At 38.4% G+C, this 23,501-nt stretch overlaps 1 protein-coding gene across 5 annotated transcripts in view; it reads left to right on the forward strand.

Annotated features, from left to right (window-relative positions):
* Nucleotides 1-23,501, forward strand: part of CRACD (capping protein inhibiting regulator of actin dynamics) — a 139,383-nt gene that overhangs the window by 60,967 nt on the left and 54,915 nt on the right. For 4 of the 5 annotated variants that reach the window (XM_074866250.1, XM_074866255.1, XM_074866253.1 and 1 more), the window contains exon 2: nt 541-684. The gene's annotated coding sequence lies outside the window, so the exon portion shown is untranslated. The remainder of the gene's footprint in view (nt 1-540; nt 685-23,501) is intronic. The other variant, XM_074866252.1, reaches the window with a different exon arrangement.

A 23,501-nucleotide genomic window follows, 5' to 3' on the forward strand; every position in this document is an offset into this window, starting at 1 on the left:
AATTAAAAAAAGGCATGTCATGCTTTTTGCCAGAAAAATAGTTAAAACTCGTTTTTACATACTCTAATAGAAGGAAACCCAAAGTTATGATAAGCTCTCATTTTAATTTTTAGAAGTTGTTAGTTTTGCCTTTTGAGAGAGTCAAATACTGCATTTTTATTTCAGCCAAAACTACAGTAAAAACAGTGATATATTTTTCTTGAGATATAATTGATTTAGAACTGCAGGATGTGACTGTTTGGAAGGAAAAATAAAAAAGTGTTGCTATTTCACTAGTTAGAGTAAAGAAAGACCATTTTGTATGAAAGTCTCAGAGGGAAATATGAAGCTAATGAAAATTTCTCGGGTTGCAACATCTTTTTTTTCTTCCTTTCTTCTGGTTTTTTTAGACTGCAAACATCTCAAACCATTTACAAGAGATGTGGCAGACAGGAATTGCTCAGCTTATAAGCACCCCTCAAATGAGGGAAAACAAAAAAATTATTCTTAGCTAACCTAGAAAAGGTGAACTAAAATTCCTTCTTTTCCCCTCACACCTAGGCAGTCTGGGAGAAGAATGTTAACCACTGGTCCCTAGCAGCGTATCCTGATTTCTGATCGCTTATATTAAAGAAAAATCCCCATTTCAGAGGGAGTGCAAGGCTGTGTGAAAGTAGAGAATACCACACCCCATCTTAAAAAAAGGTAAGTCAATGTTTTTCTGCTGATCCTTTAACACTGTAAATGATGTTTTCATTTAACAATACATTAAGTTGAAGGCAGAAGTGAAAATTTAGATAATAGTTGAATGCTAAAGTACTTATTTTAACCTGCATGTTCTAACTTACAAATGGAAAAAAAGAGCTTTTTCATATTAAAGGAAGAATGTAATGCATGTGTTACTGTAGTTAAAACTACTTTTTTGTGTAGCTTTTGTGTATATTTTGGGAAAAAAGAAAACAAGTACTGCACATAACAGCAAATGCTTTCTTTCATTTCAACCACTGAAGCTATTCTTAGCTATACAAAGATTTATGTAGTCTCTGGTCTACCAAGCAAGGCTCATTTTGCCAAGACAGATATACAGTGTGTTTGTAGAATGCTGCCGCTGGGAATTAGTGCTAAGTAATAGTCCACCATTTAGGCTTTTATCAGAACAGATCTGCACTGTTTTCCTTTCTGCCAGGTTTTGGATTGATTGGTTATTTTTAAAATATTTACAACTCTACTTCCTTAGATGCTTCAGTTCTGAAAAGTGTTGGAAGAAGCTGAAAACAGTTAACACATACTGTACTGTGCATATTTCCTCTAAAAGTGGAACGACAGAAGCAGAGGATTTTTTCCATTCAGATTTTTTTTCCCTCTTTTTTTCTCTTTTTAAAAAATTTTTAAATTTTTTTTTCTCTTTTTTTTTCTTCTTTTTTTTTTTTTTTTTTTTTTTTTGCCTGGGAAGAACATTGGAATTGTGAATAATAGGTAATAATTTCTTTCTAGAGCAACCATTCTGGAATGTGGTCCCAGAGCAAATGTGTTCATCAGTAACTTCATCTGAAAACACCCTACTCTACATTGCATTTCTATATAACTGGGTTCAGTGTCTATCTAATGTAGAAAAGCTGGTTTTGCTTTTGCACAAAACAATATGGTTCTGTTATTCAAAGTTATATATGTGGTTTAGAGAATCTGTCCTGTGTAACCAATATCTCCTGGTAAATTAACAGACGCTTTGATAACTAAAAGTCCTGCCTTACTTGTGACTGTCTTGCCAAAATGTACGTTTGACTGGTGTGAATGATAAGCAGATATCATTGACAACTCCTCTGAAATGATCAGCTGGAATACATTGGCTTGTTGTTAAGAAAAAAGGTTCTGTTTTCTCAAGACAGTCATAGTCATGAGGATATTTTTCTACCATAAAAACCTACTACACTTCAGCTGAAGGTACACAGGTGTTTTTGAAATACCAATTTGTGAGGTGTTGTCTGTTATGTATTACGGTTAGGATATGTTCTTATTTTTTCAAAGCAGGAAGATACAAAATGTGCCACCACCAATGGAAAGTGCTCTGTGAACACAGGATGCTGCCTACCTGCTCACTCTAACCTCATATTTCCATGCCACTTGTGTGTAAGGATTATAGATTCTGAGCTATCTTCTGTTTCCTTTTAATAGACTTAGTTTCTGCATACAACGTGGCAGTTCTCAAATAGCATATTTTATACTTTGTCAAGTAAAATACAATATCCATTGGCTTAAAATACAACTATTCGAAGAGCAGTCTTTGAGTGTGGTTGGTTACAATATCATCTCCAGATTGGCTAATACAAATTTCATAAATGAAGTATGCAAGACATACATTTCTGTATAGAGTTTGCATATAATTTTTCTTCCAAGAGAATTAAAGCTAGGTTTTTTTCTGACAGAGTACCCAGTGTTCTTTCGTAACCCACCCCCATATCCTGTTGTTAGAATATTCTGCTTTTTACTGCAGAAAATAGGACCAAAACTTTAATAGGAAATAATTTGTATTGTGAATAGAGATTTTGCTTTTATCCATAAGATTCTCTTTGTTGTAAATAATTTGTAATTGTTGTGTTAGTCAATTTCTGAACAGGTTTACTGAAGTCCAATGTTTTATTTTTTCTAATACATTTTTTTTCAGTTCATTCTACCATTTCACATTTTCTAGATTAAAATGCTTACAGATTCAGACTCATATTTATTGGCGACCCTATCCTGCGTCTCCATAAACTTCAGTTTTCCTTTGAGGCACACTTTTTGTTTTCATTCTTCAAAAAAAGTAGAAAAATAGGAAAACCTTTGTTCTTTTATGTTCTGTGAAAGTTTCTGATTTCATTTGTATCATCCAAAGGTGTTTTTTCCTCTTTATTCCATTAATTTCTTATTCTCCTTCTTTTGCCTCTTTTGTTCTTTGTTTACCCAAATCAGATTTCTTTCTTACACTAACTGATGACTATGGGTATATTTGATTGTGTTCTTTCAGTCACTTTAATGGAAGTATGAAATGAATCACTGTGCAATAACTAGCTATGCAAATAATGTATTTATTTAAAATGAAGATATTTAAAATGAAGAATTTAAATGAAGAAGTCCTGCCAAGAAGACAGAGACCTTGGTTTAGTCAACATTATGTTGTAACATTTGTTCATGATTAATTTTCCAGATTTCTAGGCTCTTTTTGTGTTACACTTGCAATGAATTTTAGTGATAATTAGAATAAGCCTCAATGGGAAAAGTCCCTTGATTTGTGAACCCTCTACATATTATTAATGAGAATGAATTGGTTGTCTTCTCAAATTTAATATAACAAAACCAGCCAGGAAGTCTTTCACTGTAAATGGACTCTGATTTCATGCTTTTCTGCAACTCTGCCATAGCTTGCTTTTGTGCAGAACAATGTCATGTCCTCACTCTAGCCCAGTGCAAGAGAGACCCCACGCACCAGAGAAAGCTGCTCATTTAATCTGTGGTTTTCTTACCTGGTGCCTCTGGCTGTGCAGTGCTGGGACTTGGGGTGGTGAGCTGTAGACCTCAGCTGGGTAGCTCCATGCTTTCACCATGTGGAAAACTCCTCTAAAAAACTCATCTATGCTTACTATAGCCACATCTGTCCCCAATGCATGTCCTGCTTAGAAAGAACCAACTTGCCTCCTCCATGACTGAAGAACAACCAAGAAGATGACCTGAGAGTCACAGCAATCTGAAATGTTGTTCACAGTTTCATGGAAAGTATTTTCTGATATGCAGTTAACTAATTAGTTCAGAATATCACCCTGTCTGCAGAACCACACAGAACTTTGCAGCAGGAGTTGAAAACTTGGGTGGTTAAATCCATCTGCTGATCATAGTAGGGCAGTAATTACAGTAAAAATCTAAAGATTTTGATGATCTGAAAACTGTGCCGTAAATATCAAGTACTTGTTTCATATATCATTTGGGGAATCTCCTGGTTGTGTGTATTTCTCTTTGTGGCCAACAGAAAGGGAACTGGAGTCCACCAGCTTCTGAATCTAGGTACTTAGTCCTTCTCTTTCTAGGAGTTGTGAGATCTGTGCCTAGTGTTTACCAGGTTGGCAACCTGTAAGCTTTTAGAAGTTGAGAAGGTTGGGGTTTTTAATTATTACTGGCAGGGAAGTGGGAGGGCAGTAGGTAGGTCTGTTATAATGTGGAAGCTACACATGACAATTTTGGGATCTCCAAGAGAGCTTGGAGGGAGTGAAGTGAATGGCACAAGCTCCCCTACAGAGTTGTCCTCTGAAAGGTAATACTGTCATACTGAAGAACAGAGTTATTCTTGATCAACTTACTTTGAAATAATGGTAGGACAACTATAAATAAAACAACAAATGAGCAAAACAAGTTACCATGTCATATTTTTGATGTTCCTTAAATTTCTCAATATATAACTTAATGAGTTAACTTTTGCATCTGCTCTGTTTCCCCAGGAAGCTACCCAGTATGTAAAACCTTGTTTTGATAATTTTGCAATAGTTTTTTCTGCTTTTACTTCCCTCAGATAAGATGAATGGTATACTGTGTTAAAATCAGAGCAGTATTTATGTTCAGCCTCTAGATGCCTATATATTTTTGAATCTTTGTACTTAATATAGAGTAAGAGTTTTAGAATAATAGCTTCTAAGGCAGAACTAGTTCTTGTGAAATGATTTGATTGCAGTAGTATTGCTTGGTTCTAATTAAATCTGTTTCTTTATTTTAATTACCAAGTTATAATTGGAATTGAGGTTTTTGTTCCTAGTTAGATTCAGTAGTTCCAAGCAAAGATTCCATGCTCACTAGAAGTATTTTGGAGCAGCTTGTATCTCAAAATGGGGCCCAAACTGTGAAGCTTGACTGGTTCTTGAGTTTTTTCAATGTGTTCAAAATTTCTTGTGTCAAATCAGTTTTTCACAAGGCCAGGAGCCATGTTTGCAAAATTTAGATTAGTTTCTGCTTAGATTTTTATTTTTGTGGTCCTGCTGATGACAGGAGTTTATGCAATTAATCCAGGTTTAGTTAATCTGTAGGTTACATTATTTTGATTTCTTCTATGCTGAATTCAGAGAGAATATCAATGAAGAGTACTGTAGGCAAAATTACCTGAGGGCAAAAGGTGATTTATGTTTCTCTAGTACTTTTAGAACTGGATCAGTTAAAGGATTCCCTATAGTTAGTTTTTGTATGGCTGCCCCTACATATGAGTTTTAAAGTTCAAATTTGGATTTTAAGAGTCCTCAGGAATTCAGGTTTGTAGGTTTGGAACAGGCAAAAACTGACACAAATCCTGATTTTACTTTGCTAAGGTGGTATTTGTGTTTGTGATATCCTGCCTTAAACATCCAGCAGTGGCTAAATAATCTTAGAAGCCCTAATTCAGGGAAGGAGAATCACATGCTTAGTTTTAATATGATTTAGTGCTTCCTGGAGCTGGAAGCTCACTATAGCCCTGGGCTTTAGTGGCTGACTCGGGTGGAGAAAGGTAAAGCTCTTCAGGAAGTTCTAAAAGGAAAAGACACCCATGTAGATATCAGAGCTAATTATGATATGGCATGTCAAGTTCAGTACAGGCAATTGACTATCTGGTCTGTATTCAGAGATTTAAAATTCCCTGTGGCCTTCTTCCCCTCCATCTGAATGAATGTCTCAGCTGAAATGCAGCTCAGAGACTTACACAGCTTTTAAAAAGCTTCCCATGTGTGCTCTGTTACTTTTACTTCATGCTTCACCGCACTCCTTGATCTTCTTGAAGATCTGCGATGTCCTGGACTGGCAGTAGACAGATGTGTCTTCAAGACAAGGTCTTTCTTCAGCTCCATCATCTTTATCATTATGGAGAAAGGGGAGCTGAACTCTCCTGTCGTGATTGGATAATGTTTCCCACTGCAGGGTCCTGTTGAGGTTGCTAATTTTTGTTGATATAACTCAGGATAAAACAATGTCATATAGTGCTGGTTTGTATCTTACTCTTTTTCCATATTGCATATGTTATTGTCTAAAAGTGCGACCTCTTCCCCAAAAAAGAATAGTTCTGGAGATGAAGAAAGAGTATGAATGATATATAACCCATAGGCAAGTTTCACTAGAAAAATTCTTCAAGGCCTTTAAAACTGTTATTTTAATCTGACTATATGTTTTACAGAAGGACAAATGCTGTAATTTTTAATGGTTGTCATCTTTTTAGACATGGAAGATATAATACTCCTATGTAACATAGGCAGTAAAAGTATCTTTTATTGAGCATGTTAATGAAGGTGTTTACTCCTTGGTGAAACTTCAAGTATGGAAAACATGCAACTAGCTAATTTAATTTCAAGAAAATAACTTTCTGTAAAAAGATTTCCTTGTTCTACAGCATTCAGGTAGCTAACACAGTGCTTTATACTATAATACTATTTAACACTACTAAACTGTTTAATATAGTGATAATGTATGCCACTATTTGCTTATTGTGCTAAATAGAAATACTGGAAATATTATTTAAAGTATTTATTATATAAATATATAATACTATTAGTTGTTTCCATTAGTGATCAGAGGAAGGAATACAGGCAGTAAGATGGAAAACCTGTCTGCACAATGTGACTTTCTTATTACAGGGCTCTGCAATTCCTTGGACATGTGACTTACTGGTGCTGCTGTATTTTGTTAAGGATCACAGCTATAATTTTCACATATTAAAGATTTCATAATGTAATGACTGTTTTAGCCTCACAATACTGCTACTGCATAGTTTCAAAGCAGCCTAAAATGTAAGACATTTTACTGCATGAACAGTGATTTAAAAATAAGGGAAGCTTAACCTCGTGTTTGATTTCAAAATCTCAGTGGTTATATAAATGTGTTGTACTGTACTTCTTGTTTCAGTAACATTTGAAAAAAAAACAAAACAAAAAAAACCCCACAAAAAAAACATGGCTGCAGCTGAAAGCGATACTAACCAAAATGTTCCCTCTGAGGTACTGGGTACTGATGATTCAGGTACTGTAAAAATAAACTGGTTTTTTGATTGTAAATTAAAGAGACAGAACACATTTTCATTTTATTTACAGAGGAAGCCTCTTCCTTCCTCATAAATTACTGCAAGGAATCTGCTTATGCTTATGTCTGAAAACTGTAGAGCTGACCAAGCTGGTCTTGCAGTTCCTTCTTACAGCAGATGGGTCTCCCAGTGTCTTTCTTACATTGTCTGAAGCATATTTGATCACCTGGGCTAGCAAGTTCCACGTATTTGTATAGGAAGTCTAAGTTACAGGATTTTACAGCAGGATTTGATTTAGTGTTTTCTTCCTTGCTTCCCTTTCTTGTTTTCTTTTTCCCCATTATTTCAAGCTGTAGCAATGTTCAGCTTAATTCTAGTATTCTGTGAGCAAGAGTGTCATAGAAACTATCTCTGAGAAGCAACACTGTATTGAGTTTATTTTGTCTTTCCTCTTTTAAGTGTAGGACTGTTAATTCCATTCTGAGTACCTTGTCAAGGTGAATGTTCTTGTACTTCATGTATGTGTCCAGTTATTTGATACACTTCATTGAGAAACTTTTACTGACACTGAATCTGAACTTCCTCTGGCAACATTTTGTCCTAGATAACACTTAGAGACTCCTAAACAACCATACTCCTTTCATCCTTCTACAGTCTCACAGCAAAAATCAAAGTTTAGTACTGAAAGATGAAACTATCTTTAAGGATACAAAATATAATCTTTTCTATTTCCAAACTTATGAGATTTCCTCTCTTAAGCTATAAAAAGAAAGCTGCCATAAGGAAATCTCCAGTGATGGAAACATAGGAAGGAATTATGGAAAACTAGATTATAAATAAAACAATTATTTTAGATTCCAGTTCAGGAAGTTGCTTGAGGATAAATTAAACTGAATTCCTCAGTTAGGGTTTTGGTGTCTTAGTTGCACACGTCATTAGTGAAAACAATACCATCTGTATATTTTGTTTCTGCTGAAGTGTTATTAAATAGGCTGAAGACATCCTACTTATTTTCCCGAGTTATATTCCCAGCTGCCCTTATGGAAACTAGCACCTTTCCAAGGAAACTGGCCCAGCAATTTTAGAATTAGCATACCAGATAATACATTTTAAAAGGCTGTTGCATGAAAATGAAGGGCACTCATCATCACCTATAGCTTAATCATTTGTAATTCATGTTAAGACATAAGGGAAATTTATATAGCCTTTGTGATGTCTATACAAAGTTGTAAATGGACAAGCCTACAATTCAGTCAGTTGAAAGAGAGTATGAATATGTATGAACGAAGAGATACTGAACTTTCTTACATAAATCTTAATTCTAAAAAGCATAAAACATTTCCTAAGAAGACTAAAATGCTTCTTAATCTGCAAAGAAATCTAACCTATGTTAAGCACTAGTTACAGAAGCAGAAGTTATCAGTGCTTTCTCTGGGTTTAAAGATTTGTAATCTATATCAATTTACTAAAATTTAGATGAGCAAGATCATCCCAGATATTCCACCAACGGTGTTTATCATTGGTACAACAGAACAGAGCCCAGCTATTCACCTCTCTCATGAGTGCTTGACTCTGTTGGAGGCGGTAGGGTGTTACAAACAGTAGAAATACTTTTTTGGGAAAGACTTCGTTCTTAGTATTAAAATAGATGGTTGAGCTAATGATGGAATGAGTGTGGGGATTTTTAGATTCCTGCACTAAATGCCAATTTCTCCTTATGGTTTTAATAAGCTTGGAGAACTGTGCAATGATAGCTCTCAAAGAGTTAAAATACTGCTGAAAGTTCTCCCCAGAAAAGTCATCATACAATCTCATGAACTTCCAGTTCTGCTAATTTCATGACCCTGACTTCAGAAATCCCAAATTCCATGAGGCAGTGATTTTAATCTTTATTTAGGATTCACATGTAGGTAATCTTATTTAAATCCCCTCTGCCTCCTTATTTTCCTCTCCCCCGTATTTTCCTTCTGTCAGCCCTTCATTCTTCATCAGTTTGCCTTAAAGGCCCAGGGGTGGATGAGTCAGTGATTCCAATCTGTATCTGCTTAGATACCAACCCCCCTTTTAGGGACAGCAATATCATGCTTTAGCTCAGTAGGCAGTCATGCTTTTTGAGTGATTTTGACATCTAGAACTTTCTTTTATTAGATATTGGCTGCTGCACTCCTCTCTGTTTCAGAAAAGCGTGGTCTCTGGGGTCTTTTTTTGGAAAAAAACTCACCCCAAACAAGCCAGCTCTTGGCTGCACAGATATTACCAATCTGATGAAGATTCAGAGTGTTTTAATCTTGTGTTGATCCTTCATTTTTCTTTCTTATCTACTCATGAGCTGTTCATTCATCTTCGGTCACCTGAACATCTATCTCCTTGCTTTCCAGCCTCCCACCAGTGCGCTCCTCCTCCACACTCCCAGGGAACACCTAACACCGGCACTGCCAGGCTGTGTGTCACTGAGTTTTGCTTTTGTGTGACTGGACAGTTTGGTGGGAAGCTAATAGTTTATCTCTCCCTTGCTAAATAAAGAAGAAACTGTAGGTATCTGGAATAAGAAAGGCTGAAAAGCCAAAATACCTGGTGGGAGAGAGATCTTTTGTGCTGTCACCATGGCAGCATGTGAGTGCTTGAGCAGGCACAAGATGATTCTGAAGCACCATAAATGCCACAGTTGCTCTGTGCTCTGGAGCTGCAACCACACCCTCAGATTAGGGGTCTCTCACTTGGAGGGGGTGAGGAGGGAGGGAACTTTTTTCTTCCTCCTTAATTCTCTCTTCATCTGTAAAGCCAGGAGAAAGCTGGAAGTGTAGCACATGATGATATTGTTCTGTGTTCATTTTTTCTAATCAGCCAAATGTTGAAAATGCTTCTGTCTCTTTAAAATGGTGTGGTATTTTGTGCTGTGACTACTACTGAACGTGAAGTTATTTGAGAGAACAGAATAACTTCATGTGTGTTGAGGTGTGAGGTGACCTCATTATTCCTAAATCTGTTCCTGTTTTGTAGCACTTCTTATTCAGCTCTACTCTTTCAGCTGCTCGAGTGTTTTCTGCTCTCGTTGTGTAACAGAATTTTTTTGAAATGTCAAAATCACAGCAACATAAGTTAGTTAGTTGAGCCAACCTGGTAGAAATTTAGCTGCTCATAGATAAGACAATAATGGAGCAAGATTAAACGGGGTTTTTGGCTTAATAGGATAACAAGCAACACTTGCCAGGTTTTACTTTGGTGCAAGGATGTTGATTAATACAAGAGATGCTTCTTTACAACTGGGAGTTCTGGTAAAGACATTAAAAAATTATCATTTTGTCTTTGTTTGCACAAAGTCAGGGCTTCAGAGAGGTGTGTTGAAATCTCTGGTAAATTGGTGTTCCCTGTCTGTCTTCAGAAGAGCATGTCGTGGGGAGCGCTGGTAGGCACTCTGCAATCAGTGCTTGCTCTGGGGCAGAGGTACATATCCCTGGGGAGACGCTGCTCTCTTCAACCCTTTGTGCTGCTGAGGACTGTGGTGTTGGGACTGTTTATCTGGAAATGGGGCACCTGTCCACTCACAAGGAAATGTAAAAATTATTTCTTAAAGTTCACTCAGTGGGCACCAGGCAGCCTTGCTGGTCATTACCAAGTAGCATTTGTTTGAAGAAGCAGATTAGAGGGGGATGACTCTATATGCCATTGCAAATACTATATATTGTCAAATTTCTTGTGCTAACTTGAGAGTTTTTCCGTTTGGACCTCCAGCATTTAAGGGACAAATGAAAGACAAGAGTCCAACTATGTTGCTGGATAGCTCTCTATTGCCTCCTGAGTAGTTCCCGTGGGGACACATGTTTTGTCTGAATAATGCATCCCATCTTGTGTATCATTAACGACCCTTCAGAAGCTTCCTGGCTTCCAGTGAAGTGGTTTTTCCCTGGTTCATTATCTGCTACTCTCTTTTACCTGATTTCTCTTACTAGTTTCAGTATTCTCCACTGGCTGCATGTAGCTTGGAGCACCTGAGTGAGCTGGTAATCTGTGGGGCTTTTAGCCACCAGGTAAGTTTTCTGACAAAGTCTGTTTCCTGAGTCAAAAGTCTAGTGCCTATGCCAAATCTATGGTTGCATTAATAGCCTACAATATCTACAATTATATATGACAAGGTTTTAGCAATCCCACTGCCTCGATTTCCTGTCACATCCAAAACAGATCAAGATGAAATATGAAGTGAGCTAAGCTGGTGAGAGGAAGCAAAAATTTCAGTTTGGCATCAGTGGATAGCATCGTTGCCAGTTCAGTGATGTGAATTATTTAATTACTCTCTGCAGAAGAAAATGTAAAAGCAAAACACCCCATGTGCCTAAAATTTTTTTTTTTGTTTTACGTGAACTGGAGATGTTTGGGAAATAACTAGGACTATTTAAATGTCTACTGCATTACACTCTTCAGCTATGAAAACTGACTTTCAAGTAAGTCAATTGAAAAAAACCCTTTATTTTTCTCTTTAAACTTTGACTGCACAGAGTTTAATTTTGTCACTTCACCTTTTAATCCTCTTTCATTTAAAGTTTTGATGTGTAAGAAAAGCTTGTGTTTCAATTTTCATCCCTGCTTAAACAGGGAAAGGCTGTGGCACTGGTGACAGGTGGTTTGGGTGTGACTGAGATAAAGCTGATATTAAGAAGTTACAGGGAGAGGGGTTTCTACCTCTTCATCATGGGATTGTTCACCACTTGTCTTCATGCCTGTTATCTGAGTGATGCTGTTCCTCAGCTGCTGTTACAAAAAGTCCTTTGATAACCTTGTGTGATGATTAAACACTGCTAATTGTCCTCAGGCAACTGTTTCAAGGTCATTCATGCATCTCCAACTTTGATGCTAGATGAGGTAGTCCCTCTAAGAGGAACCTCTTGACACCTATGCTTTTCAGTATTGTAATGTTCATCTGTTGGTCTCCAAGGTGTATCTCAGTTTGCAGTGGTAAAACAGAAAAGGACTTGAATAGCTGCAGAATGTGCCCAGGGGAGTGACCACAGCTGTGATCCGTAGAGTGTTTGCTTGGGTAGCTATGCAGCCTTTCTGATAGTCCTAAGCCCTATTGTAAGGTCTCATGGTATGAATTAATCCTGGCTTGCTGGCTATTAGGAGGGATGCTAGATCTAGTGTAGTGCTGTGCGAGGAAAGTTTGAGGGGGCTGGGTGAAGTGATGTATTTGCTGCAGGGAATCTTGGTCTGTCAGCTGCTGGAGTGGAGGAAACAGCTCTTTTACAGAATCATCAAGGTTTGGAAAAGACCTTGAAGATCATCTAGTCCAACCGTTGACCTAACACTGACAATTCTCAACTACACCATATCCCTAGCCATGCATTTTGTCAGACCAGAGTAGTTTCGTCTTTCTATGCTGTTTTTTTTTTTTTTAGCTCTTTTTAATTAAAAATTAAATTGGGTGAAAGTCATTCTCTTGGCTCCTGAGAATTTTTCATTAATGAAATAAAATGTGTCCCTAAAGAAAGAAGTTGCTAAAGTCATAATTACATATACGTCTTGATATATCTACCAAAAAAATCAGTGTGAGATACCTCAGAGGAGGGAGTGACAGGAGGATATTACTCTCAAGCTTTTTATTTTATCTTCTCTCATTTTCAGTTTGATCCCATTTGCCCATGTTTTGGGGAAATTATTGTATATGTCTGTATTTCCAGTGCTTAGCAAAATGAGGCCACTAAACAGAATTGAAGAATTGGCATTCTTCAATGTTTCTCCAAATAAACTCTGTTTTTAATTGACTTAACAGAGGGAGATTTAAGAAATGGGACGTTACTGAATGCACTATGTACAATAAATTAATTAAAATTTTCCTCTGTTAAAGGCTTTATCTTGCTGACTTCAGAAGTCTGGTATTGATAGAAGATTGATATGCAAGTGCTAAGGACCTGTGTTTAAACCAGATGATAACCATAAACTTCTTTGATTTCACATGAAGAAAATACAGTCTTTCCCTAGCTTTTGAGCTTTATGAGAAGCACTTTTTGGTCTAAACACCTTTGTGATATGAAGGCCTAAGCTTAGACACTTGTTGCTGGTCTTTGGGTAAAACCTGTAAGATGATTTTGAACAAATACCATGCAAGAATTGAAAAGAGAGCATTAAAACATGATTTTCCTGTAGAGGATTTTACTGTGCTATAAGCTACGTGGTTCCCAGGAGACTTGAAAATTAGACCACCCATTTGTATGCCAAACTACAGATCTGGGAGACTAGCTTTACTGGGTAGATTTTCCCTGAAATCCTGTTTGCAAAGATCCATTTGTGGAAGACTGGCACCTCTGCGAAGGGAGCTACTGGAGCCATGGGAAGTTTTATCCAGAGCACAGAGAAGTACTGTAGTAGGCTTTGGTTCAGCCTGTGTTGACTGAGAACTGCATAATGAAGTCTTTTTTAGGTTTTATATTCAAAACTTCATTGCTTTCTAAGAGGAATTTGCATCACTGTTGCTTCTTTTATGACGATAATATAGACTGCTTAATGTTTGTTTCAATTTCATGGTACTGTAGGATGCTTGAGAAAATACTAAGTGTCTGGCACAATTTTTCTTGGAGAATGCAGCCTTCAGATTTCATGGTAGTTATTGACATTAATGTTGTTCTTGTAAAGGTAAAAACATGAATGATAATATAGTGACAGTATTTTTCTGACTTAAAAACAGTTGCTGTTATTCATAGCACCTATAAAGATTTGCCTAGTGTTCCAAGTATACCTAATGCCCTTGTGGAAAAGGTAAGCTATTTTTGCCTTTGTAGCTGGGGAAGACTGAACAAAATGCAGTTATATAAACTAATGTACCAAATGAATATCGCATGAAAGATCAGTCGGGAGGTCTTAGCTGTCAATCTGAAATCACCTTGGCTCTTGCTAGTTAAAACCTCCCTCAGCATTTTCCACAGGGAGAGTGCTAAATAAAAACAGAGTGCTGAAATACATGCTTGATTTGTAAGGCTCTTCCTACAAGCTTCTTATCACATTACAATGTGTCCTTCAGATTTCTCTTAAAAACAACAACAAAAAAAGCCAAACAAACCTTTCTCTTTGGTGATTTCATGGCTTTTGTTTCTTCCTCAGAGAAGATCAAGTCTGGAGTTTCTCTGACTTCGTCTGAAATTGTAGGCATGATCAATTTGTTTAAGAAACCTTGTAAGTACTTGACTGATTCTGTAGATTATGGAGCACATGATGTCCTGTCTTTCGAAAGCTCACTGTTATGTTTTTGTGGCTTAGTCTGGAATCCTTTCAGCGGGGAGCTGGCTGAGGGGGGAATGTGCTGTGCTTATTGTTTTTAAGCAGGAGCTGCTGCTAATGTATGTGCTGCTTTTGTCCATTTTTATGGCAGTCGTAGTAAAAATGTATGTGTGGAGCAGAGTCAAATCCAATCCAAAGATTTTATTTTGGTTTATGTTTCTGCAGGTAATTCCCTGTGGCATCACTGGGAGCTGTCTGTACCGCTGAGGGAAACTTGACTCCCCCAGTTTGTGTTATGTCAGATGCTGTGCTTTACCGTACCTTTTGAAATGGTCCATTTAATTGATGAAAGTTTAGAATTTAGGGATTAAATTTTGAAGTAAATAGAAAAGTATGTGCTCATTTAGGATCATTTGGTTTATTTTTCAAAGTTGTCAAAAAGTTTGCCATTTTTAAAGCTTACTACTTAGTTCTAATTTCAGTAGGTTTTCCTATGTTGCCAAAGACTATCTTTCAGTTGCACTGATACTAATCTACATGATTTCATTTTTATTTCTTGCATTGGATTTGCAGACATTATCTGACAAATTAAGAATTTATTTGAGTTAAATGATGTGAATGGACTGAAGCAGTATTAAGTTTGTACCTATGTGTAAATATCAAGCATGCTATCAAGCAGTGGTGCTGGATTCATGTGGTGTCCTTCTGTCCAGCTCTTTGTTGGTGGGGTTTTGGGGGTTGGGGGGAGGATGGGGGAGGATGGGTTGGTTAAAGTGTTTGTAATAAACAGGACTTGTTTTTAACATGAGATGATGGTTAACATTTTAACATGACAAAAGCTTTAGTCTGTTTTCAGGTTTCCTGATTATATGTCTATTCCAGTTCAGAAGTAAATAGTATCTCTGTTTCCACTGAATCCAGTGTTCTGCATGGTGTTCTGCATGAGCTTGGGCTACTGAAAAGGTATTAAGAGGGGAAAAGGCTCTTGCTTGATTCGCTGACTGCCCTTCAGAACAAGGTGTGAAGTCCCCCTGTCACTGATGGTTGGGTCAAATGCTCTCCTAAGAAAAGAAAGGAGAGGAAAGAATGTAAAAAAGCCTTTACTTCTCATCAAGTTGATTAATCTGCTCTAATTATGTATTTAAAGGATGGAAGTAGTAAGAAAACTTACTTTGCGTGCATTATTGAGGAATTCACGTAGGAAGAAGAGACACAAGTGTTTGAAATACCTGGCTAGCTCTCTGTTGTCATCTGTTAATAATTTACATGGCCCGTTCATTTGTATTTTGTTGAGAAAAATAGAGTAGGCTTGAAATATAAAGAAGCTCTTAACTTCCTTTGTGAAGGAGTGGGAGTACAGGGTGTCCATTCAGTACAAAGAAAAGAATTTACTTGTGTGAAGTTTTCAGACTTTTTTAGTTTTCTTTTTGTAGGCAACTTCGCCAGTGGCACTGTGGGAAGGAAACTCTGTTTCTTATGTGGCTTTTACACTTGTGTTAGCTATTATTAGTTAAGTCATAACTGAGCTGCAAATTCCAGACCCAGACTTTTCCAGAATTTGGTGCCTGCTTTTGTAGAAAACCATTTGCTATACAATTACCACCAAATAAAATGGTGCATCACTGTCTTGTCTTATACTGGGTTTTGTGGTCGATCACTGTATAGTACTCTGTAGAGGCATAAAAATCCCTGGCAGCCAGCTGTGACAGACAAGTCTGATTCAATGTCACGTGAGTCTTCTCTGAAAGTTGCTGTTTGAGGAAACCTGTATCCATGGCTGCTGCCTGCTTTAATAGAGAAAGGTTTGGCTTAAATATATTTAGTTTCTCCGAGAGTACTTGTGTTTCATGGATAGGATTAAAAGTAGAGAGGTAGAGAATCTCTGTAGTTTGCCAGCCTTCTAGCTGAGATCAGCAATGACAATTTTTGCACGTCTTGGTGGTCTTGTTCACAGAACATGCTTCTGTGCTAGGGCTTTATTTTGCCTTTGTTTTCAGTCCCTTTTCTATCCTAGTATGTGCAATGGTTTCTGAACTCTGTCACCCACAGCAAACTTTCTCTCCCAAAATGGGTAAAGAGCAAATTTTGAAAATAGTAGGCTACTAAAATCTTGTTGGTAATACCTTACTTAGGATATTTGTTTGTTTCTGATTCCTTAAGAAAGCATAGAATTTACCTAAGAGATAAGTATGACTGACTTACCTTACTTCTGCATAAGTATTAGCGGAACTCTAAAGAATGGTAACACGAACACAAGTGATGTATACATCCACAACTACTCTAGATAGAATAGCGGTGCTTTTTATACATGGAACATGAAGTTTTAATAGCTCATGGGTGGAGACAGACACTAATTGTCTAACCCCATCATTTGTAGCAAAGGCATTCATTACCTTTGTTTTATAAGATTTATTTTGGAAAAGTTGGAATGCAGGGTCTGACTGCCTGTCCCTATGGGTCAGGACTGAATTTCAAATTACCCCTCTGCTGCTTGAGCAGACTGGCTGCTATTGGAAATGCAACACTCAGCTAGGTGGAATTCTTGTCTGCACCAACCTTGCCATGCCTGCATTAATTTTTCTTAATTACTAAACAACTTACACTTAATGAGTTGCAATTAATCAGTACCTTTTGCTTTGCTACACATATAAAATTATACTTTCAGTAAAATGCTTCATGAACTAATTAGAGATCTTGACCCAGTGTAGTTGAGAGACTTCTGTCCTCTAGTTTACTGGTTTCTTATTAAATTGTGAGATTAAAATCTTGTCTCCTTACTCCAGTGATGCAATCTCTTCATGTTGTTCTCCTGTGGCAGACTACATTTAATTCTTATTCTGGAATGCTGTTTCCCTAATTGATGAGTCCTCTTTAGCCTGTAGAGCAGAGCCTCGTTCCATTTCACAATATAGCTTGAAGCAGGGATGACCAGCTGCTCTGTGGCTACATTTGCCCCAGCTGACTACTCAGGTGCAGGAGGATAATGAGAGGCTGACTCTGCAGAAGGTGCTTGGGGCATCCTGAAGAACAGGTACAAACAAACCTTACCAGTCTGATCGCATGGTCCAGGAGGGCAGGGCAGAGAAGCACAGCTATTCACAGTGAGGTTAAGTCCTCAGAACTTACTAGTTCTGGCAGGGAGCCCACTCCAGCAAAAGAGAGCAGAGCCCTGCAAGGCTGCCTCAGCAGCTGTGCCCATCAGCACCTTGAGGGGCTTACAGCTGCCTTGCTTTTCCCCACAGTGGATCTTGAAACAAAAACTAAGATGTTTTCAGTAAAAAAAAAAAAAATCAAAATAAACCCCCTTCTCCCTTCAATTTGGGCTCATTCTGCTAGAAGCCAAGTTATGCTGGGGATGACTGCACCAATTACCCAGGACTGAGGTCTCCAGAGCTGCTGCTTGGGTTCCTGCTGTGCTGTGAGAGAGTGCTGTGTTTCCATCACAGCTGCAATGGGTGATGCTGTCTTTGGGAGAGTTTGTTTCATTGGAGGCCCTGAGGACTTTTCTATGGGCAGTTTTTGTGGCAGACAGTGTAAGTAAACAAACATTTGATGTTACAAGGAAGTAACACAGATTGCCTACTACTTCTTGTCCTTCTCTGAGATGGAGCATCTTGCACACATTTTTGCAGCCATCCTTTCTTCCCTCTTCCTCAGTCCTGGTTAAATTTTGGATCCTTTGGTTAAGAGGCTTTTGGCCTCCTATGTAGTGATGTGCAGTGCACGTGGTGTCTACGCAGCCATGGGCTGCTGTAAGTGCTGCCAGGCTTAAATGCTCGCCAGCCAGCGAGGCTTGCAGCTACGTATCAGTTGCATGGACGTACATGTTGCCAAGGCATCTCAAAGAGGAACCGTTACAGGTAGATAACCTGTTTCAGCTTCTATCCAGTGTCCCCTTCCACTTCGTTCTGAATGTTTTATTTAAATAAAATTGGGGAAAACACTTCCCTCTGCTTTTGGAAGAACTTAGTAAAAATATTATTTTATTTTTAAAAGCTGTTCAAATAATTTTTGCTACAAAGTTGTGAAATCTCACTGCTCTCCTCTTTTCTGTTGTTTGATTAAGTGATTATCCAGATGTTATCTGTATTGCCTCACCATTACTGGAACTTTAGGATATAATGTGGGTGATGTCCTTATAGTGGCTGGTTTACCAAAATGAAGTACACATATTTGAACACCTTTTAGTCACGTGTTTGACTGTGGTTTCCAAACTGGCACCTTCAAAGTAAGTAGCAGCTGCCCTCCTTTTAGTGAATACGGATATATAATACCAGGTAGCTGTATGTATTCTTTCCATGTTTGTCAGTGATCTGCAATATGCAAGTACATGATAAATTTCATGTACAGAAACATAAATGTCTGTGCTCATCTTCATTTAGCATTTGTTAGAATGTTAATAAAACAGTGAATTCTCAGATGGTACAGCAGATTAGTTGTCATTAGTTAATTTTCAGTTTACAGTCTGAAATACTTAAACTCAAACCTCTTTGTGCGAGTCAGCCAGAGACCACATATAGGTACTATTAACTGTTACTAAACCAGAATTGTATTTGCTCAGAGTATTATTTTTACAAAAACATTATGAACAATCCATATCCTGGCATATATGTCATCTCTCTACCATCAGGTAGAGACATACCTGGTAAATCAAGCCAGACTGAAAACCAGATTTGGAGAGTCTCCTATTTTGTTCTGCTGCAGTGTGGTTGTGCATTTTACAGTTTGGCTCCAAATAATTTACAGCAGAAAAGCAGGAAAAGGAAGAGGAGGAAGTGGTGTTTCTCTTGCAATTGAGACATACTCTCTGGTGGAAAAATGCTGGAGAAAACGTTGCTCTGCATTGGCCTTGCAATGTATTCCTGCCCCGCAACTGGTGACTGGCATTCTTCTTTCTCTCATGTGGTGTGTAGGACTCAGTCTTAAAAAGTGAGGAAGAGGGGATGAAGGGGTGGGAGAAGCCTAAGCTTAACTTGTACATTGTGCAAAGTTACAGTGCTGTCATTTCATATGTGGTTCTTTCCTCTGACTGTCCTGGGTGGGTGTTACTGTGCATATGGCTTTTGGGCTTTAGCTCTGCTGTTTAAAGAAATATCAAGATTAGCACAGTCATTTAGAGCATCAGGATTTTTCTGAAAGTGCAATAGAAAACCTGGTATGGGGATCTGGGGATCTGACAGAGGGCCAACAGAGCACTGGAATAACTATTCTCTTCACCTAGGACTTTTGGCTATAAACATTAGTTTTCCCCTTCTGTATACCACGATTAAAAAGACTGCCCACAACACAAAGCAACAACCGCTGTTTCCACACTCACACTTGACAAATCTTCCAGAAACAATTGTGTGAGGAAGGCTTGAAGAAATGCAGCCTGGATTTTCTTTGAGATGATTTGCAGTATCTCAGCTTCAGAATGCATCAAGGAGAGATGTGGGCATCTCTTGAGGCTCGTTGGTCACATAGTGGCAACTGATTATTTTTATAAACCTTTCTTTTGGCTTGTTTATTAATTTTGTACTGTTACAATTCTTTCAACCTCCATGTGCTGCTGTAATCCTGGGTGGTGCTTTACAGAAATGGAAGAATACTGCTTCAGCTACTGTGAACACTTGTAGACTAGATAAATTAAGAATAGATACGAGGCAAGTAAAAAAAGATTAAAGCTAGATGAGTACTCACCTCTCTCCTCTGCCCCTACCCCTTTCCCACATTTGCTCTGTGCAATTTCTTTTACAGAGATTGCTCTTGAGCCTTGAGTTTTGCAAGTGGAACAGAGGTATTGGGTGAAAGTGTGTTTATGTGAGGTGACAGGAAGCCTACAGCGTCAGAGAAGTGGTTAGGGAAGAGAACTAAATACAGTCTGGTCAGCATGGGCTTCTCCTGAATCTCATTGTGAACTTCGTTTAACTGGGCATGCAGGGTACCAATTCTTGTACTAGGCTGCTTGCAGGGATCCAAAATGTGCTTCAGCACCTGGGAAACAAGTGTTCAGAGCTGCTGAAATGGACTCCTGCTTCCACCCATGCTTGACAGTCAGACCATGGCGTTACTCACTACCAGGAGCAGAATTTCTGTTTCTTGCTCTTGTTGCTGTATGGGAACAACTGGAGGGTACTTGCTCTGCCAGAAGGCACCCTGTACATGTGACATTTTCTGGAATGATGCTGCATCAGAAGACATTGTGCTTGGCTGGTTCCCTGGGCTTTTATGGCTGCTGTAGCCCCTCAGAGTATGACAGACACAACCTGCACTCCCAGCGTCCTTCCAAGCCTTATAAACTGCGTACTTGAATGTTTTTCATTCTAGGGTCCATGTTGATGTCATATCTTAGAGTCTACAATGCATTAATTTCCCTTGGTGGTAGTTATGTTTAACCATCCTTGCTAGCCCAGGAAATCTCATACTTTGCCTGGCCACCTGAGTCCCCTCCATTATGCTTCATTCTGGGACATAGTAAATGGTAAATAAATTGCAGTGTGGGCAGATGATGGTGGAGAGAAAGTGCCGTCTCCTTTCTCAGTGAAGTTTAATTGTGTTCAACTGGTGTGGCTAAATTTGATGTATTTCACCAGTTTAGTGGCAATAATGCTTTGTAATCTTAGCACAGTGAGATGGTGTGTGATTAGCATGATCAGTCACATCCTGGCCAGCAAATCCTCGCCTGGAACTGAAACAGCATGAAAATAGGAAATAGGGTTTTTTTCTTTGTTCCCACTGCCTAAAGGAAAGATGTTTTAAAAGAAAGTGTCTGGTTGTCCTCGTTCAGGGATAGAAAGAGTTGTTCATTTGTGTAAAGGCTGTTTTATATTTGAATTATTTTGGATATTTTTAAAATGTTTAGGTTTATAAACGCTTGAGTATCATCTCTTTATGGCTGCTTCTCTTCTCCTCTTTAAATTTGCCTCTTCATGAGTAATCAATTTTCTTCCATCATCATGTAGTAGAACGGATAGGCGGAGATTTCACTTAACATCACAGTAGTAGCTTGTTTTTTCCATTTTGATAGTACAGGTGATCTTATGAAGAACCTTTTCTTGACATTTCTATTTGTACTGTTCATCCAGATATCTTACATGGCTGACATTTGAAATAATACTGTTTCTACTTATTAGTGTTTTATGTTAGTAAATATACTTAGTGTTAGCCAAACATATTTGATGACAAAATATATCTGAGTATTTTATGAAGTGAATATTGTTAGTTTTGCAAAGATCAGAAGAAGAATATTAAAAAGGGTTTTATTTCTTAGATATTTATAAGGAAGTCTAAGCTGTAAAGTTCCATCAGATTTCTCTGAGTTTTTCAGTCAATAAGTGTTTCAAGTGATGCCCTGTTTTTCTGTTTTAATTCTGGAAAACAAAGGCAAACCATGATCACCTCAATTCTTCAGTTGCCTCCACACAGCAAGAGCTCCACTGAAAATCTACGAATTGTATTGGTTTTGGTGTGTGTTCTGGTTTTTTCTTTCTCAATAAATAGCAACAGGGAAATGTCTTCTTATTCTGTATATTTTATTAGGTTGATGACAAGATAAGGAATTGAGTCCATTTTTCTCCTTTTCTAAAGCAGATCTAGTGTTTAAGAAAGTTGCCGGAACTTCAACCTGAAGACCTACAGTCCTCTTCCCTTACTAAACATGTCTTACGCACATCTTGTGTCAGTGCTTGGCCTGAGGGCTCCAGTGTGGATGTGGAAAAGCAGCTACAAGTTCCCTGTCCTGTGTTTGACTCTGCTCTGGGAAAAAGTTGTTTGAGATTTGCCTTTGTGGCTCAGTCTGTTGCCCCCTTGCCGTATAGGGACAGGTGATAAATAAGGAGCAACTTAGTTAAGGTTTTTAAAATGCTTTGAAGTTTTAAATACAATACTAGTATAATTAATGATTAATACTAATGATCAATTTTACATTTTTGTCACCGTGGTCTGTTTAACCACTCAAAGTCTTGTTACTGAAATTCAGTAACTGAAACCAGCTACATTTCAGCAAATACTGAAATTTAACCACAATGTTGATTAAGTGCCGGCTCAGGTGGAGCTCTTCTCTTGATAGCATCCAAGTCAATACTGAGATACCAATTTTATCCTTTAGATGATGGTAGTCTATTACAAAAATTAGCAATTTCAGAGAAAGGTGGAAGTGTCTGTCTGTCCTTGGTGCTCAGAAGGGAGATCCACTGCGGACTGAAATAGCAGCATGTCAGCTGGGGAGGTAAAAGCGCAGTAGGGTTCTGTTCTCTGTGCAGCACGGAGGTGAGGCTGTGTCACTGAAGGCAAGGAGGAGCAGGAGGAATTGTAAGCTATGAGCGAGTAGAGGAAAAACCTCTCTGACTTGCTGTGAAGATCTACCCAGGTCTGGCATGTTTTGGTATCTGAGGATCTGCAGCGGAATCTCCTGCTTGCATGCCCAGGTGGCAGATCTTGTCCCTGAACAGAATAGAGAATGTCTCAGTGTAGTGCCTTCTGTTCCTGAGGAGGGGGATAACCTGGGCCTGTGTATGTAATGAAAACTGCTCAGACAGTGAAAAGCCAGATGTTGGCTATACAGACTCAGGCCAGCTGTCCTGAGTCTTAATCTGGCCACAACTGATGTTAATTTGTGCAAAGAGAATTTGTTTATCAGAAGGAGTAAGTGAGCCTGGAGGAGTAGCTGGGAAAGGAGAGTGTGCAACAGAAAGGGGGAGGAAGAGTGAGGAGGTGAAGGTGTCCTCCTGCCCTGGCTCTGCAGAGCTTCAGGAGAAGAGGTGGCTCCTGGCAGGAGCACGGCATTTCCAGGCTCTGGAGGGGAACACAGAGCAGGTTTTTCACCCTCTGTGCTGCTGACTAATGTTATTTCCCATGACATTATGGGGAATGGGTTTTGTTCTGGGGAATGGGTGCCATGATTCCCTCTGACCACCTTGCCCAACAGAATAAGGTGGTTGAGGTTTGGCTTTCTTCAGAGGAAAAAAAAAAAACAACCAACACTTCCCAGCTCCCTACTTCTCTCCACTGTGGTTTTCACCATGCAAGCGTTCATTTTGGTCTTCGCTTTTTTACCAAAATTGGCTGGAGAATTTCTAAATGCCATGGTTCATGCAGCTCTTTTCTTAAGAAATTGTTTATTTTCTTTACTTTGCTACCCAGCTGTAAACCTCAACAGCATGATTTTAATTCTCTGAAATCAAAGATGGTCGCAAGTGTTTTAGTTCTTTTAGACAAATTCAGCTTGAGTTCAGATTTTACTTGGCTCGTAGGTCACTCAAATACGGGTTTTCTGTGACTCATTGCAAAATTTAGAGATGGTTCTGAGATTTCAACCCCCTAAATTTGGGGAGGGGAGATG

Source organism: Strix uralensis, chromosome 4 (genome assembly GCF_047716275.1).
Source record: "Strix uralensis isolate ZFMK-TIS-50842 chromosome 4, bStrUra1, whole genome shotgun sequence".
Classification (NCBI taxonomy): Eukaryota; Metazoa; Chordata; class Aves; order Strigiformes; family Strigidae; genus Strix; species Strix uralensis.